The sequence below is a fragment of the Melospiza georgiana genome, chromosome 30, assembly GCF_028018845.1.
Source record: "Melospiza georgiana isolate bMelGeo1 chromosome 30, bMelGeo1.pri, whole genome shotgun sequence".
In the NCBI taxonomy this organism is placed as follows: domain Eukaryota; kingdom Metazoa; phylum Chordata; class Aves; order Passeriformes; family Passerellidae; genus Melospiza; species Melospiza georgiana.
In genome coordinates this window covers 5,288,802-5,305,907 of record NC_080459.1, presented here as the reverse complement: position 1 = coordinate 5,305,907, position 17,106 = coordinate 5,288,802, and the positions used below count along the sequence as shown (strand labels likewise).

General features: G+C 50.2%; 1 pseudogene; it reads right to left on the bottom strand.

The window, feature by feature from the left end:
• LOC131094631 (zinc finger protein 850-like) overlaps positions 1-12,379 on the bottom strand; it is a 278,757-nt pseudogene extending 266,378 nt beyond the window's left edge.
• Positions 12,380-17,106: the final 4,727 nt, after the last annotated feature.

The following is a 17,106-nucleotide window of genomic DNA, read 5'->3' as shown; positions in this document are numbered from 1 at the left end:
GTCAGCAACAAGTTGTTACCCTGTATTGATTAGTCACTCAAACCCCTGGTGTGTATGTGCAGGAAAAGTTGTTTGTGAGAGATAGTCTTCATTTTTCTATCTAAAAGAGAAAAAACGGTTTATACAGGTGGCTGGTGTTTATCACAGTCTTACAGCTCTTTTTCAGGGAAAGTAGGTTGTTTTCCACAGTCCTAGAGCTCTGTCTCAGGAAAAAAAAGTTGTTTTTCCCTGCTCCACAACTCTGTTCTCACAAAGAGTTGTCAGCTTTCTCATGGCTTCTGCCTCTTGCTGGGATTTATTAAAAGGCCTTCAAAGGATTCACTTTGAGCAGGTCAAGAGCCCAGCCGAGGCTACACTCAAAATGGATGACTGGTCAGGAGTTTTCACACTTTCATAAGGTTTAGTCCGTTTAAATATTGGGCTTAGTTGTCCAATTACAGCCTCAGGTTATGCAGTCCCATCATCCTGGTTTGCTCTCCGCAATTCGCTGTTGTTTGCACTTTTTGTGCCTGAAGCTGCAACAATGTCTGGTTCTGGGGCCAGAAAAGGATTGTTTTGTCTGACTACACTGTGAAGAGAACTTGATAACACTGTGTATGAAGTCCAGAATTACAGACTAATGCAGTAGAAAATCTGGAAATATGACAGCTAAAACTGAAGGCATCAGCGTGTTCCATGTTCCCTTGGTTCCATGGGGATCCACAGCATCACAATGGCCGCTTGTTCCCACGAGGTTCCCTGATGTCACCGTGGTGTCCTTGGACCCACCTGGTCACAACTGACCCATGGTTCCATGAGGTTCCCCAGTGTCACCATAGTCACTATCAGAGGATGGATGAGATCAATGTCCTGAGACACTGTGGGATGAGCTGTCAATCAGTCACACAGTGGGGACAGTGCTAACCCAGCCCTGATTGCCTGAGTGATCAGAAATCCCACCTGGAGGGAGACCCACAAAGGCCCGGAGGCTTAAAAACACGGAGCACAAGGTCAGCCCCTGGTATGGACTCTGCCCTCTCCTGGGGTTTGTGTTTCACCCACACTGGAACCCTAGGAGCTGATAGTCATATGTGTGTCTTTCTATAGAGCATCTGTCTTTCTGGCTCTCTCTCTTTCTTCTCCTTCTAATGCTCTTTATATGGAACATTTTTGGGTACCTCAACAGCTTACATGTTCAATGATTTCTACATCAAATGAACTAAGTTAATGAAGTTACTGCTATGATAAGTATTTTCTTTGTAATTGGATGTTGCATGAAATCCTCTTCCAAAGTTTCTTGTTTTTTGTACTTGGCCTGTAAAATTTTGTGTAATTCCTGACCTCTTGCAGATATCTGGCTGGTGTTTTTCCTGTGCACCAAACTCGAGTAAAGGTGGCAGATGAATTGGTGAGTTGGCACGCAAACCCCGAACGGAGCTCCGGGTGCGTGGAGGATCGGGGCAGTGTGAGTCACGCACAATCCCTGCAGTGGGGGACACGGGTCCCTAGCGGGGTTTAGGGTGCCCCAAGTACAGCAGCAACACTGAGGAGAGCCAAGAGGGCCCCAGTGCCCAGGGTGGGACGGCGGGGCTGGGGGTTCAGGGTGCCACCCTTCAGGTAGAAACCGTAAACCCACTGGAGGCCCCTGGGGGGATTGGGGTCACAGGGCAGGGCAAGGCTGGGCTTACAGGGCAGGGCAAGGCTGGACCTGCCCCTTGCTCCCCCACACACAAAATGTTTAGAGCCAACAATCTCCTCTGGTCGGTCACAACAGGCAGTGCTGGAGGTGAAATCCCAATTGTGGCCATGGGCACCTGGCTGAGAATGACAGTTCTTTTCCATAGGAAGGAAAGCACAGAGCCTCAAGGTTTGGAAGGAAGGTGACAGCCTCAGTAGGCCAAGGCCAGCTAGACATGTCAGTAATAGCAGATTTTGTATTTAGGGAATTTTGGAGGTGGAAACCCAATCTCGCCATCGGCACCTGGAGAAGCAGGACAGTTCTTTCCCATGGGAAGGAGAGCATGGAGCCTCCCCCAGTGTTTTGGGGACAGATGAGAGGTGACCCTTGTGAAACTACTGCCAGCCAGACTTGTCCTGGCAATATTCCTATGGAAACAATCCCTGGATATAAGGAACTTTCGAGGTGAAATCCCAATTCTGGCCATGGGTGTCTGGAGCAGAAGGACAGTTCTTTTCCATTGGGAAGGAAAGCACAGAGCCCCAGTGTTTCAGCAGCAGATGAGAAGTGACCCTCAACATCCAAAGGTCACTTGGACCAGTCAGGCAGTCTATGGGAAGCCAAACCAGCCAGACCTCTTCTGTTTTCCCTTGGTTTTATGGGGCTCCATAGTGTCACAATGGTGCCTTGGATCCACGGGGCTCTGCAGTGTCATCATGGTGACTTGATTCCATGGGTTCGAGCAGTGTCACAATGGCCTCTTGATTACAAGAAGACCTGCAGTGTCACAATGGCCCCCAGGTTCAATGGGGTCCCACAATGTCACAGTGGCCCCCAGGTGTCACAAGGTCCCGCAGTGTCACAATGGTCCCAAGGATTCCATGAGGCCTTGCAGTGTCACAATGGTCTCCGTGGTTCCCCAGGCCCCAAAATGTCACGTGACTCCTCTGTTCCATGAGATCTGCAATGTCTCAATGGACCTTTGGACCCTGGGGGTTTGCTGTGTCACAATGCTCTCCTTTGGCTCCACAGTGTCACAATGGACCACTGATGACAGGAGGCCACTCTGTGTTGCCCTGGAGCTTTGGTTCCATACAGCCCTGCAGTGTCACAATGGTTTCCTTGGGTTGCCCACTGTCACAATGGGCCACTGATGACATGAGGCCCTGCAGTGTGACAATGGACCTTTGTTTCCATGCAGCCCTGCAGTGTCACAAAGGCCTCTTGGTTTCACGAGGCCCCACAATACACAGTGGTCCTCCCAGGGTCACAGTGGTCTCACTGGTTCCATGAGGCTTCACAGTCTCACAATGCTTTGCTTATTCCATGGGGCCTCATAGTGTCACAATGGTCTCCATGAGTCCCCTGAGTGGCACAATGGTGTCTGTGATTCCATGGGCCCCTCAGTGTCACAATAGCCCTTTAGTTCCATGAGGCTGTAAAGTGTCTCAATTGTCTTTCCATGGTTCCACGAGGCCTTGCAATGTCACAATGAACCTTTGGTTCCATGGGGTCCCACAGTGTCACAATGGTTGCTTGGTTCCATAACACCACAACGTGTCATAATGGTCTCCATGGTTCCATGAGGCCCCGTGGTGTCATAATGGACCCTTGGTTCAATGGGGCCTCTCAATGTCACAATGATCCCTACATTCCATGGAGCCACACAGCGTCAGTACAGTCCCCTTGGTTCCATGAGGCCCAGCAATGTCACAGTGCTCTCCATGATCCCATGAGGCCCCACAGTGTCACAATGGTCCCTTGGTGTCACAGGGCTCCACAGTGTCACAATTTGTCCCTTGGTCTCATAGGGCCCCACAGTGTCACAATGGTCCCTTGGTCTCACAGGGCCCCACAGTGTCACAATGGTCCCTTGGTTCCATGGCCCTGTGCTGCTGCATACCCCCCTCCCCTTCTCAGGCCACCCTGCCAGCTGAGAAATGCTCCCTGGGCCTCGGCCTTGGCCAGCAGCCCCTGGGCTCAGCTCCTCTGCAGCTCATTACAAACACTGTCTGCCCCAGGCACTGCTGCTGCCCAACCAGCTCCTGGTTCCTTTAGCAGCAGCCCTGGGAACTGTTTTTGTTCCCTCAGTGGCACAACATCCCTGTTCTCACCCTGCCAAAGAAAGCTGTTGGTGCCAAGTGCGGCCAGGATGAACCATTGCTGGGACTGAAGCCCCTCTCTTGGGGCCCTACAAACAGCACTCCAAAAGGAGCCCTTGGAGCTCTCCTGGGCCAGCGACTCCCTCTGAGTGGGGCCTCTCCCAGCTGGGAACTCTCCCATTTGCTGCACTCGGGGATCTTGAACAACAATGGAGCTTGGGCCGATCCCCCCACTCCTCCAGGCTCAGCCCTTTGCCCTTTGCTGGGGAGATGCCAAAGGATCCACAGTGAGCATTGCCTGCCCTCAGGGGAATTGCTCACAGGTGCCTTGCACTAACTCTTTGTGTCTGTGTGCACACAGGAGTGCCTGTGCTGGGGAAATGTGGCAGAAATGCTGCTCTCTGAGGGGCTTGAGTGCTTGGGATAGCTGAGTCAGTCAGGCCTGTAGGGAAGGTTAAATCACAAGGCCTAAATGAAGTTAAATGCTGCTGAGAGTTCTTCTTTTGCTAAGCAGTTACCTTTAGTATAAGTTAAGTTTAGTATAAGTTAAGTTTAGTATATGTTAAGTTCAATATTGTTAAGTGTTATTCCTCTGTTAAATTGCGAAGTCATAGGTTTAAGTTAGGTTACATGCTGTTATACTCTGCTCTTTTGCTAAATTGTGAGGTTGAAAGTATCAGTTAAGGTTAATGTATAAGTAAAGTCCTGTTAAGTTTGAGCTCTGTTAAACTTTCAGACCATGTTCCTTTTATCCTTGCCTTTGCTGTCCTTGTGTCTCACACACACACACACACACACACACACACACACACACACAGGGACAGTTCTAGGTTAATTTCTGGTTTGATTACCTGGACTCTGTTTGGTTTTGTTGTTGCTTTGTTTCCCTGGTGTGCCTGAAATGTCCAGTCAGGAGCAGAGTGACTCTTGCCAAGGAACTCTGTGCTGCTGTCCCTTAATATTCAATCTGGTTTTTGCTGCTCCCTTGCTGGGGATTTTTCAGTGCTCTCAGCCCCTTGTTTGTAACAGGGTGAAGGAGCCCTGGCTCAGGCTCTGGCCCTGGGGGACACGGGGACGCTGCTGGGGGGTCCCTGTCCCCCTGTGCCACCCCCAGGGCCCCGGCCCCCCGTCCCCGTGTCAGGCTCTGGGGTTGATCTCATGGAAAATCCTCTGGGGGAGGCTGCGGGGCCGGGGGCAGTGGAACCCAGGGGGACAGGGGACCCCGCTGTGCACGAGCAGGGTTGGACTGCTCTGGGGGGAACTGTGAGGGGGGCTGGGGCAGAGTGACCTCCCCAGTGACCTCACACAGCCCCCGTGATGTCACACTGCCCCTGTGATATCAACAACCCCTGTGATGTCACACTGCCCCCCTGATGTCACACTGACCCTGTGATGTCACACAGCCCCTGAGATGTCACACTGACCCTGTGATATCACACTGATCCTGTGATATCACAGAGCCAACTCTATGTCACCCTGTGATTTCATACAGCAGTGCTGTGACATCGCAGAAGACTGATGTCACAAAGTCACCCTGTGATGTCACAATCTGTTCTGTGATGTCACAGCCTCCTCTATGATGTTACACAGCCACCAGGTGATGTCACAACCCACTCTCTGATGCCTCAGAGCCACACTCTATGATGGCAGACACTGCTCTATGGTCTCACACCCTGCTCTGTGATGTCACAGCTAGCTCTGTGATGTCACAGAACTCTCAAGAACCCTTAAGAACTCAGTTCTATTGAAACACTGAAGTTTCTTGTACTTTGAAGAGATCCCTGTCAGGGACACAACAGAGAAAGTGTCCCCAGGCCCCAGGCAGAGCAGAGAACTGGAGGCACTGATGGCAGCTGTGGACAAAGAGAAGCCAGTTCTTGGTGCCCTGGGGCACAGCAGGGTCTGTGCCACCAAGGGCTGTGAGGAGACATCTTGTCCTGAGGCACTGGGGCCTCCTGGCACAGCCCCATCCAGGCTGGGCACTGTCAGCCCCTTGTCCTGCCCTCAGCATCCCCCCCTCGCCCACATCCCAGTGGCCTCAAGGATCTGCTGGAAGGAGTCCCTGGGGAGCCTTGCTCAGCAATGGTGCTGGGGGCTCCTGAATGCTCCTTGCAGGGACTGCAGGTTTTTCAAAGGACTTTGGCTTTTGCTTTGGCCTTGCAGTCTCTGAGAGCTTTGTGCAATCATAGCCTCCAATTTTCTGCTGTAATTAGTCCCTGGAGAGGCTTTGTCAGTAACAACCCTCAGTGGAGCTCATTAATGCTTCAAGGTACTTCAGTTATTTTAAGGTACTTGGTGTTTCCCTTTTGATAGAGACTCCATGAGAGATTTGTGCAATCATGGCCTCAGTTATCTGCTTTAATGAGTCCCTTGAGAGCTTTGTATTGACACTCAGTGGAACTCATTAATACTTTGAGGTAATAATGGTTTTTAAGGTGCTTTGGAATTTCCTTTCCTCAATGAGGCTTCTGAGAGGTTTTTGTGCCATCTGGCCTCCAATTCTCTCCTCCAAGGAGTCATGAGGAGCATGTTTGGGGAGGGACCTCAGTGGGACTCATTCATGCTTTGAGACACTCTGGGGCTTTCTTCTGTCTTTGACTCCTGGAAAGGTTTGTGCAATCTCCTCTCATACCTTGAGATTCAAGGGCTCAGCTCCAAATGCACCATGTGGCTCATTAGAATCAAGCAAGTCCTGACAAACCATGGTTTTGCCTTGATTTCGCTCTACTGAAGTGCAGTTCACTAGGAAGTTTTTTTTCTATTGTTATGGAGAAATATTTCAAAGAGCTTCTAATAAATCCACATTCCTGTTTTAAGGGTGTATGGTTCTATTTAGAGAAGAAATGATAGCAGCCTTCTGTGACTGATATTGACCCAGGGACTTTCCTAAGGAGCTCTGGCCTGCTCTGAGAAGCTGTGTCTTGAGATCTGACACAGTGTGGAGAGCCTTGCTCCACATTTCCAAACCCCATCCTGTCTCTTCTCACTCACCTGGCATCAGCTTAGCTTGGAGAACTGGCTGCTCTCAGGCAAAGAGGGTTTTTTTTCTTTTCTTTTAGCACTCTAAAACTCCTAAGCTCCCTGTTGAAAACAGACACCCTCCTCAAGTGTGTGCCAAGCCCAAGCTGCCACCAAGACCCCTCCAGACCTGCCCTGGGCCAGCTGTGAGGATGTGTGGAGGCCCAGAGGCCTAGCATCAGAATCTCAATCCCCCAGACATGGAGGACTGGTTCTAGATAAGAGAAATAGGCTTTCAGGTTAGGGTGAGATGCTTTCTTCTCATATTGATCTTTGCAGACACATGCTGATTTATGTTACGTTAGGTTACCCCATTGGCCCATTGGCCTAATTACCCTAGTTCAACTCCTATTGCCCACGTTTGTTTGGCCCTAAAATGTTCTCTCTCTGTCCCTCCATTGGCCCTAGTTTGCTGTATTCCTCCACCCTTGTTTCCTATTGGCTGACCTCAGCTCTGACCCCTCCTCTGCACCATCTTCCCCCATATCCATTGGACCCTGACCCTCAGCTCCACCCTCACTACCCCATATAAGGCCCTGTTCCCTCAGTCTACACCCTGCCTTTATCCCTGGGGCCTGTTCAGCTGTGTAGCCTGTTTGTGTACCAATAAATCCAGTTTGCTGGAGATCATATGAAGACTCATCCTGCTCATTCTGTCAGCTTTCTAAGGTAGCAGTGAGGTTTGGGCTCATGAGTGCTGGACGCTCCAAGACCTCAGTAGGGCCACATGGCGTCTGAAGAAGAACCAGATTCCTTGAGGTCCTTGTGTCTCCAGCAGTGATCCTGCCAGCCAGACGTCACTGGAAGCTGTACCCCTTCGGTCAGCCACAACACTGAAGTGAGTTTTATCTAATCTCGCTAAAGAAGAAGTTGACAATCCCCTCAACATCTATGGGACCCGCTTCTCTGACAGCCCCACTTTGGCTGGAGATTGTGCCTGTGAGACTGAGAGTGAGTGACTGAGTGGCAAAGAGCTCCCAGGGGTTTGGGCTTCTGATTTTCTGTTCCTGTGGGTGGGCATTCCCTCTTCCACTAGGGGCAGCTATGGGAAATACTCATTCCCAAGCTGAGAAGGATGTTTTTTTTAAGTTTTGGAGAGTTTTAAATTTAGAGGGGAGTTAATTTTCTGAAGGGAGTTTAAAAGGTATTGTTCATGGTTATTTGAGGAGCTTCCTGATATCTCTGTTGATTCTATCTATCAGTTATCATTTTGGGATGCTGTTGGGGATAAGCTTTATATTTTACAAATACAAGGGGTTTTAAAAGTTGAGAAATTTTATCTGTTGTTTCATTCAATTTATGGGATCATTTAATGAATTCATGGTTCCAAACCTTTGCCCTGGTTTATTCAAACCACCCTTCACATTCCCGAACCCAGGTTCCCTGAGAACAGGATGGGAGATGGAGCCTGCCTTTCGGCACAGACAAGCCATCTGCTGTCTGCCATCTCCCCTCCTTTTCTGTCCTCTCCTCAGGGTGGTAGTGGCCATGCTGCCTTGAGATATTCCCTCACCCACATTCCTTCATTCCCTAGTTCTAATCCTCCTTCCTATAAATCACAAGATGGCAATACTCCTGTTAGAGAGGCCGCCATTTTTGATTCCCTCCCACCTTCATCCCCATTTCCCGCCTTTGCTCCAGGTGCCTCCTCTGTGTCGGGTCTCACCTTAATGTTGAATTCCACTGCCACATTAGTCCCTCCCCTATCAGCAGAAAGGTTCTCCCCAATGCGGGCTGCACCTCTCCACTTCCAGGCCCCTTGTCCAGTCCAGCCTCTTCCAGTTCCCACATCACTGGAACCGGACATGGGACCAACTAGAAGGAAGCCATTTAAAAGCAATTTAAAATTTAAAATGGTGTATGAAAATTATATTGTCATCTGATGAATTTATTTTCTGGAAAGGAGTTTGGATAAATAAAGTTCATGAGTTACCAAAAGGTTATGTTGAGGAAGAAGGGCGACAATGCCTCACAATGGACCACATTACCAGGGAAGGAGACTATACTAGACTGCAGTATCAGGCTGAAGTCATGCCCCAGTCAATACTGGAAGATCTCAAAGGCGCTGCATGGTCCACCCTCCTCCAAACACCTGATGCTTCTACACCCCACACTGACTTCACTTACATTCACCAGGGCTCGGATGAGAGCTATGTCAAGATCATAAAGCACCTTATGAAAGCCCTGGAAAAGCAGGTAGATGATCAAAAGGTCCAGGATTATCTTATTAGCAAATTAGCTTTCTGTAATGGCAGTATTGACTGCAGAAAGGTTCTTCACAGCCTCCCCCTTGACCCTGAGCCAACCATTGCTCAGATGGTTGATGCTTGCATTTGCCAGGCGATCTCAGACTGTGACTCCAGCCTAGCCAAGGCCACCAGCCAGGGTGCAATTGAAATGCCGGTTGTAGCAAATGTGCTTCCCCACAATACAGAATGTAATAAAGGCAGTGGAAACTGTTATAACTGCAGGAAAACTGGACATGTAGCAAAAGACTATAAATACAAGAATACTGTTCTGGTTTTTACCCAGCCTTCAGTCCCACAGCCATTACCCAAGCTGTTAGGGAAGCCAACAGCACTACCAGCCCTCAGGAAACTCCCAGCAGAGCATGAAATGATGCCAAATATGAAGTTATTCTGTCTCACCCTTCCATTGGTGAGAGATGTCCTAGGTTACAATATAAAGATGTATTCTATTCCCATCCTCAAGAGCTGTTGAAACAGGAGAGGCATTGTTTTATTCCTTATCTCCTGTTAATAGGCCCATCAATGCCTTTCTGCATGACTCAGAGATAATGCCCTCCAGGAGCCATTTCCCTTTAATGGACCCACCTCATGACTCATAGAATGATATCAGCCCATTATGAGATGCTCCACCAAGGGGGGAAGAGCTAAGCATGCCCCCCTGGATATTATCTGGGCTTTGGGACAAAACAAGCTGCCTTTCCACCGGATTCCCCAGAGCAACAGCTGCCATTTCCACTGGATTTTCAGAGGTAGGCTACACCCTACTACAGGATCGCTGGTCCAGCATAACCTCATCTGCCACTCCAGGAGGACTGCAGCCACCATTCCAACTGGACTGCTACCAACACCCTGACCAACAGAGTGACAGGTTATATTCTGACTTTATCGGTGTTTTTTATTTTGTATTATTGCATTATTTTTTTTCCTAATAAATTGTATTTCTGACTTTGAGTCTCTCTCTTTTTTTATTTTCAAATCAGAGCAAATGGAAAAGCCTGAGTGGGTTTCCTGAAAAACAAATCCACCTCAGAAACCACCTGCTCAGTCCAGGCTGCCTGGAATGATGTCACCCTTCTAAAAGGGACAGTGTGAGCATAAATGATCTCTGGGAGCAGAATTCTCTGAGTCTTGCAGCTGAATTCTGTGTCCCTGTCCTTTCCCTGGATCTGTGTTGCAGATGAAGCTACTGGTGCCATCCTCACCTTTTACCTCTCTCTTGAATGCAAACAGATGTTCCCAGGTGTATTAAGCACGATTTTTCCAAGTTGCTACAAAACTTTTGTGTTCCTCATGGAACGAAGGGGCCATTTTGACACTGAGGAGGTGACGTGGAAGCAAGGAGTCAGTTGTGACCCATGGAACCAAGGGGCCATGGTGACACAGCAGGGCCACGTGGATCCAGTGGTCCATTGATACACTGTGGATCCAAGGAGACAATGGAGACACCCCCAGAACCTGATGGAACCAAAGAGTCCATGGTGACCCAGCAGGGCTGCATGGAGCCAATGGTCCATGGTGGCACTGCCCATCCAAGAAGGCCATTGTGACCATGAAGAACTTCATGACACCAAATATCCATGGTGACACAGCTGGGCATCATGGGAATCAAGGAACGGCTGTTTGCGGTATGGAAACTCATGGAACCAGGAGCTGTTGTGGCACTGCAGAACCAACAGAGCTGCTGGACCTTGTCCCCTGGCCCTGCAGAGCTCCTTGGGAGGCACAGCAGGAGCAGCACCCTGGGAGCCTCAGGAATGCCCCTCTGGGATCCATGGCACACACTCCTGGTGGCGGGAATTCCAGTTCCCAGGCAGGAAAACATGTTCCTGCCCTGGAAGGCAAAGCTCCTAAGAAGGAGAAAAAGGCCAAGTGGAGCAAGATCTTACAGTGACATTTCACTGCCAGCCTTCATAGCTTCACCCGTGGTTGTTGTAGCTCCTGGATTGGGAAATAAATCAGGGCAGGATCTTTGGTGGGAGCTGCCCATGGTCAAGAGAGACACTGAGAGAGAAACAGAGCAGGCAAAGAAAGGAAGGAGAGAAAGAAGGGCACAAACACAATCAGCTGCGAAGGTGGCACTCTGAAAAACAAACTGGAACTGACAAAAAATGAGTGGGACAGAAGTCAGTAATTCTGAAAGTTTTATTTACTATCAAAATACAGGCCACACATCCAGCCCCACACAATCTCAATCCCACACCCTCAAATTTGGATGCTACTTCTCCCAATCTCCTTCCAACCCCATCTCACCCTGGACATTGTGGAATCAAGTAGATTTGTCATGGACTGAGTTTTTCTTAGGTGGGAATAAGGCATTTTGACATGGATTGGTCAATTTTGGGGTAAAATGGAGGTGTTTTCAATGGGATTGAATTGTTTTGAGGTGACAGACCAATCTATCTGGAATTCTGGAGTGCAAAGATATGGAGAACACTTGCTGAAATCCCCCAAGAACGCACAAATCCTACAGAGCAAATGTTCACAAACCATAAATTCCACCTCAAATACCTGTTAAATGCTGGGACTTTAGACATCCTTGATCAATTACTTTCATTTTAGTCCTATTTTAAGTGGTTTTAAGTGATAAAGACAAATCAGAAGAAAATTAGGGCCAAAAGGATAACCAGCCAGGTGTCCTCCCAACATGGATCACTGGGAATGTGGGTCACCAGTGTTCTGACCAATGTGGGTCCTCCCATGGGGATGAAGCTGCACCAGTGCACAAAGCTCCTCCTGCAGTTGGAGCACACACAGGGCTTCCCTTACCGGTGCCTGCGTTGGTGTCGGGTCAAGGTAGAGCTGTGTGAGAAGCTCTTCCCACACTGGGGACACTCGTAGGGCCTCTCCCCGGTGTGGATGCGCTGGTGGATGATGAGGTGGGAGTTACGTCGGAATCCCTTCCCGCAGTCAGGGCAGCGGAAGGGCCTCTCCTCAGTGTGAATCCGCTCATGCAGGATGAGATTGGAGCTGCTCCGAAATCTCTTCCCACACTGGGGACACTTGTAGGGCCTCTCCCCAGTGTGGATGCGTTGGTGCCTGATGAGTTCTGAGCTGCAGCTGAAGCCCTTCCCACATTCCTCACACTCGTAGGGCCATTGCCCGGTGTGGATCATCTGCTGGCGGATCAGGGTCCTGCTCTTGCTGAAGCTCTTCCCACACTCCAAGCACTTGTAGGGCTTCTCCCCATCGTGAAGCTGCTCATGCACCACCAGCTCTGAGCCCTGGCTGAAGCTCTGTCGACCTTCCTGGCCCAGGGTGGGTCTTTCCTCCTCAGAGCACCCTGGGCTGGGTTTGGAGCCCCTCCTCCTGAGGGATCTCTGTGACTTTTCCTCTCTGTTGGATTCTTGTGCCATGGAGCTGCTCAAAACAGCCTCTTCCATGAGGTTCTGCTGTGGGGATTTTTCCTTCCAGGTCACCATCTGCATCTCCTGCTCTGGGGGAGGAAGGACAAAGAGAGGTTAAGATGTGCCTGTGTACCAGAGGGAAGGGGAAGGAGATCTCCCCAGTGCTTCCCCGGCAGGACGGCATGGGCAGTGGGGTTGTCCTGCAGCCGGGGGCTCTGTTAGGCTGAGAGATGGAGCAGGAGAGAGGGGGAACAGGACAGGGACACTGACTTCCTCCTCACCCGCCTGGGTATCCTGGGGCATTGTCTCAGCAGGTGTCTGCTAAGGAAGGCAGGAGCCTCCCTTGAAGTGGAAAATGTAAACAACCTCCCTCCGAACTGTTATAATTTTGAAATTATGGGGCTCTAAGGCAACAGATATGGGAATCGGAATAACAGTTATTTAGCAGGAAAATTAAAATATAAACGCAATAATACGAAGAAAAAATATTGACAGATTTAGAATACGACCTGACACCGTATGTGTTACGGTGGCGGTGGCTGTCCCAATAAACGGTGGCTGTATTCCTCCTGCAGTGACAGGTGTGGCTCTGTTGAAGCAGGGATCCTGTAGGAGGGTGGAGTTTTCCTCTGAAGATCCAGTGGTGGTGGTGTTGGGCCTGGTCTTCCTCCGGGAATCCAGTGGAAAAGGCTGACTCTGGTCTTCCAGCCCTCTGATTATATCCGGGTAGGAATGCTTGGCTCCTCCCTCTGGGCGGAGCTTCTCACAATGGGATGATGGAATTTTATCAGTCATGCAGTGGCACTCAATGGCCCATTAACAGAAGATATCTCCTGGGAGGGAGGATGGGTTGTGGAAGAGATAAAGAAAACTGCCCAATTCACAGAAGGTGACTGCCCCATCAGATAGGAATAGAATACACGCCCCATGTCCAACCTAAGACAGCTGGGAAATGCTTTGCAGTATTCTGTGTCTTTGTGTCTGTGTTCATGTGTATTTTACACTCAAAGTCCCCCAAATTTCCAAGAGGTTTTCCCTGGGGTGTTGTCTTGTCCCTGTGTCCCTCTGCACCTCCCTGTGTCACTCTGTCACTGTCACCTCCACACATCTCTGAGCCCACTGGCACCTCCCAGGTTTGCACTGAATCCCTCCCTCCTGCCCTCCAGCACCAGCAATGCCCATGGCAGGGAGCTCAGAGCAGGAGCAGCCAGGCCAGGGCTAAAGCCAGGATCAGGAGCGCCTGGCAGAGGCAGGAGGAATTCCCCATTCCAGGCGGTGCAAGGGGGGCACCCGTGTCCCCTCCCAGCTCCAGGGCTACAGACCAGGGGGGAGATGCCTCAGCTGCCTCAGCTGAATAGCTTCCCTCAGCCCTTGGCCTGGGAAGTCTCTGGCTGGAGCACAACCTCTAGAGGAGAATTCCCACAAGGAAGAGAAAAGACAGGAATTGTTTCTTCCCTTTCTCTCATCACTGCCCCTTGTGCTGATTTTCTTGTCATCTCTTGGCAAAACCAACAAAAACGCATCTGGAATGAGGTGTTTCCCAGGGTCAGTTCCTAAACAGGGCCAAAGGAAGGTTTTCTGCTGGGGAAAAAGTGACAAATGTGGGATTTGTTCAGACAGTTGAAAACATGACAGTTTCTAAGCACTGGAAATCCAGAGACTATAAAAGCCAGAGTTTGCAGTTGTAATGGTCCATTATCCTCCCTCTTCCCACTGCTGATTTGTCCCATCCCAACTCCAGAGGAGCAGATTATGGAAAGAAGACCTGCAAGGACTGTTGGAGGCCTAATCCCAGAGACTGGAAGAGAGAGGGAAATCAGGAAAAGATTTCCAGTTGTTTTCTTACCATATTGACCACAAATAGCTGTGTAGTCCATGGGCAATATCCAGATGAGGAGGCACGTTCCTGGTTTTTAATGCCAAATTGCAGTACTTTGGAACATCTTTCTGGATGAGAACAAACCACAGGCCAATAATTGACCCACTTCAGTTCCCAAATCAGAAATCATTCAACTTCTACCAAGATGTGTTTCTCTGCAGGTGTCCCAGATTGCAAGGCAAGATGGATTTTATTTGCCATCTGTATGGCAGTTTTCCTTATCTCTTCCACAACCACTCCTCCCTCCTGGGGGGACATCTGGTGATAACAGGCTATTGAATGTCACTGCATGGCTGATAAGAACTACACCATCCCATTGGGAGATGCTCCGCCCAGAGGGAAGAGCCAAGCATTCTAGCCAGATAGAACCTGGAGATTCTGGAATAGCAGCACAGCTTCTCCCCTGGATTTCCCAGAGGAACAGCAGCTGCCTCTTCTTCCACTGGATCCTCAGAGAAAGACTACACCCTTTTCTACAGGAGCCCCTGCTCTAACAGAACCACACCTGCCACTCCTGGAGGACTGCAGCCACATTTCCAATTGGATTGCTACCAACACCCTGACCAACAATGTCGCAGACATTTTTTCATGGAAATCCTTTCTTTGGGATTTGTTCATCTTCTGGGAAGCTGAAGCCCCAGAAGAAGAATGTAAACAATTGTTATCGGCTGGTGTGGAATGCAACAGGTGCAGCAGTGATTGGTCTTCTGTGAGTGTTTGGATTTGCTGACCACTCACAGGAGAGTTTGTCCTTGCTTTCTGCTGGACACAGAACTTTGTTATTCTTCTTTCCTATTCTATTCTTAGCTTAGCAGCCTCTGCAACTTCTCTCTTTATTCTTTTTAGTATAGTTATAATGTATTATATATCATATATCAATAAATCCAGCCTTCTGGTCATGAACCAAGATTCTCGTCCACTTCTCTCACCCTGAAGACCTCATCAGGTCGCTGTAATAAACAGAGTGTCAGGTTGTGTTGTGACTCTGCCATAGTTGTTTTAGTTTACTGCATTGTTTATTTTATCCTTTTATTTTCTTCCCTATGAAATAACTGTTATTTCCTGCTCCCATATTTTTTGCCTGAGAGCCCCTTAGTTTAAAATTTATAGCAATTTGGAGGCAGGGAGGTTTACATACTCCATTTCATGGGAGGCTCCTGCCTTCCTTAGTAGACTCCTGTCTTTCCAAACCAAGACAGCAGGACTGAAGGCACTTTGATTCCTTTTGTCCCAAGTTTCTGCTGAGGTTCATGACTTGAGATGAACTGGAATGGTTCCAACAGCAGAAAAGCAGCCACAATGAGCAGGATCAAATCCCCAGGTCACCATTAAATGCACTCAATCCACGCCTTGCACAGCCCAGCAGCAATTCCTGCCTCTGTCCCCAGCTCTGGCTCAGCCTGAGGGGCATCGCTCTGGTGTGTGCAGGGCTGGCTCCTGCTGGGAGCTGCTCTATGTCCCACAGCTTCGGCATCTCAGGCGCTGCTCCACAGCTCCGGGGCTGTGCCACCACTGTTCCATGGCTGTAGTTCCTGTGCCACCACTGTTCCATGGCTGTAGCTCCTGTGCCACCACAGTTCCATGGCTGTAGCTCCCGTGCCACCACTGTTCCATGGCTGTAGTTCCTGTGCCACCACTGTTCCATGGCTGTAGCTCCTGTGCCACCACTGTTCCATGGCTGTAGCTCCCGTGCCACCACTGTTCCATGGCTGTAGTTCCTGTGCCACCACTGTTCCATGGCTGTAGCTCCTGTGCCACCACTGTTCCGCCTTTTCCATGCTCACTCCCCTGCTGCTCAAAAGCTGTGCGGTGCTGTGTGAGCACAGTTCCTCAACTCCTGCACCACTGCTCCTCTGCTGCTCCAACACTGCTCATTTACCACTGTTCTACTGCTCCTTCTCTGCTCCTTCCCTGCACTCCTGCTGTTCCACAGCTGCTGCTTCTGTTCTAGTGCTGCTGCCACAGCTGCAGAGTCACAGAGAGGGGAATGTTTGGGCAGCAACTGCTGTGTTGTCAGAGACTGGAACAACGGGACTGCCACAGCTGTGGTGTCACAGAGAGGGTAATGTTGGGGTGGCTGCTGCTGTGGTGTCATAAAAAGGAACACTGGGTCTGCCAGTGCAGTGTTGTCGTAGAGAGGAGAACACTGGGGCTTCCACTGCTGTAGTGTCACAGAGAGGGGAATCTTGGGGTTGCAATTGCTTTGGTGTCATTAACGGGGGGACATTGGTATTGCCACTGCTGTCATGTCACCAAGAAGGGAACACTGAGGTTTCCACCATTGGGGTGTCACTGACAGGGAAACACTGGGGCTGCAAATGCTGAGGAGTCACAGACAGGGGAATGTTGGAACTGCCACTGTGTTGCTACCATAGAGAGCAGAATTTTGGCTGGCCACTTCTGCAGTGTCATAGAGAGGAGAACTTTGGGGCTGCCAACACTGTGGTATCACAGACCGGGGAAGGTTGGGGCAGCCACTGGTGTGGTGTCAGAGAGAGAGGGACCTGGGGCTTCCACAGCTGCAGTGTCACAAAGAGGGGAAAGTTGGGGCATTCACTAGGTCTCCACCAAGGCTAACAGTGAAAGCAGGGTTCTGGGGCAGGCAGCAGGGAGAGCAGATGCTGTGCTGGGTGAGCGAGGGAAGAGGATGAGTGCAGAAGGCACAGCCCACCAGGAGGCCACCAGGCAGAGCTGTGGAGCCTCCCCAGGTGAGGGTGACCTGCCCAGGGTGTGCCCTGCTGCCCCCAGGACTGTGCTGCCACCCTTGGCCAAGGTGTTTGCCCATCAGGATGTCCCCTGGTCACCCGGGGCCGTGCCGCTGCCCCGGGTGAGAGGGCGCTGTCAGCTGAGTGTGCCG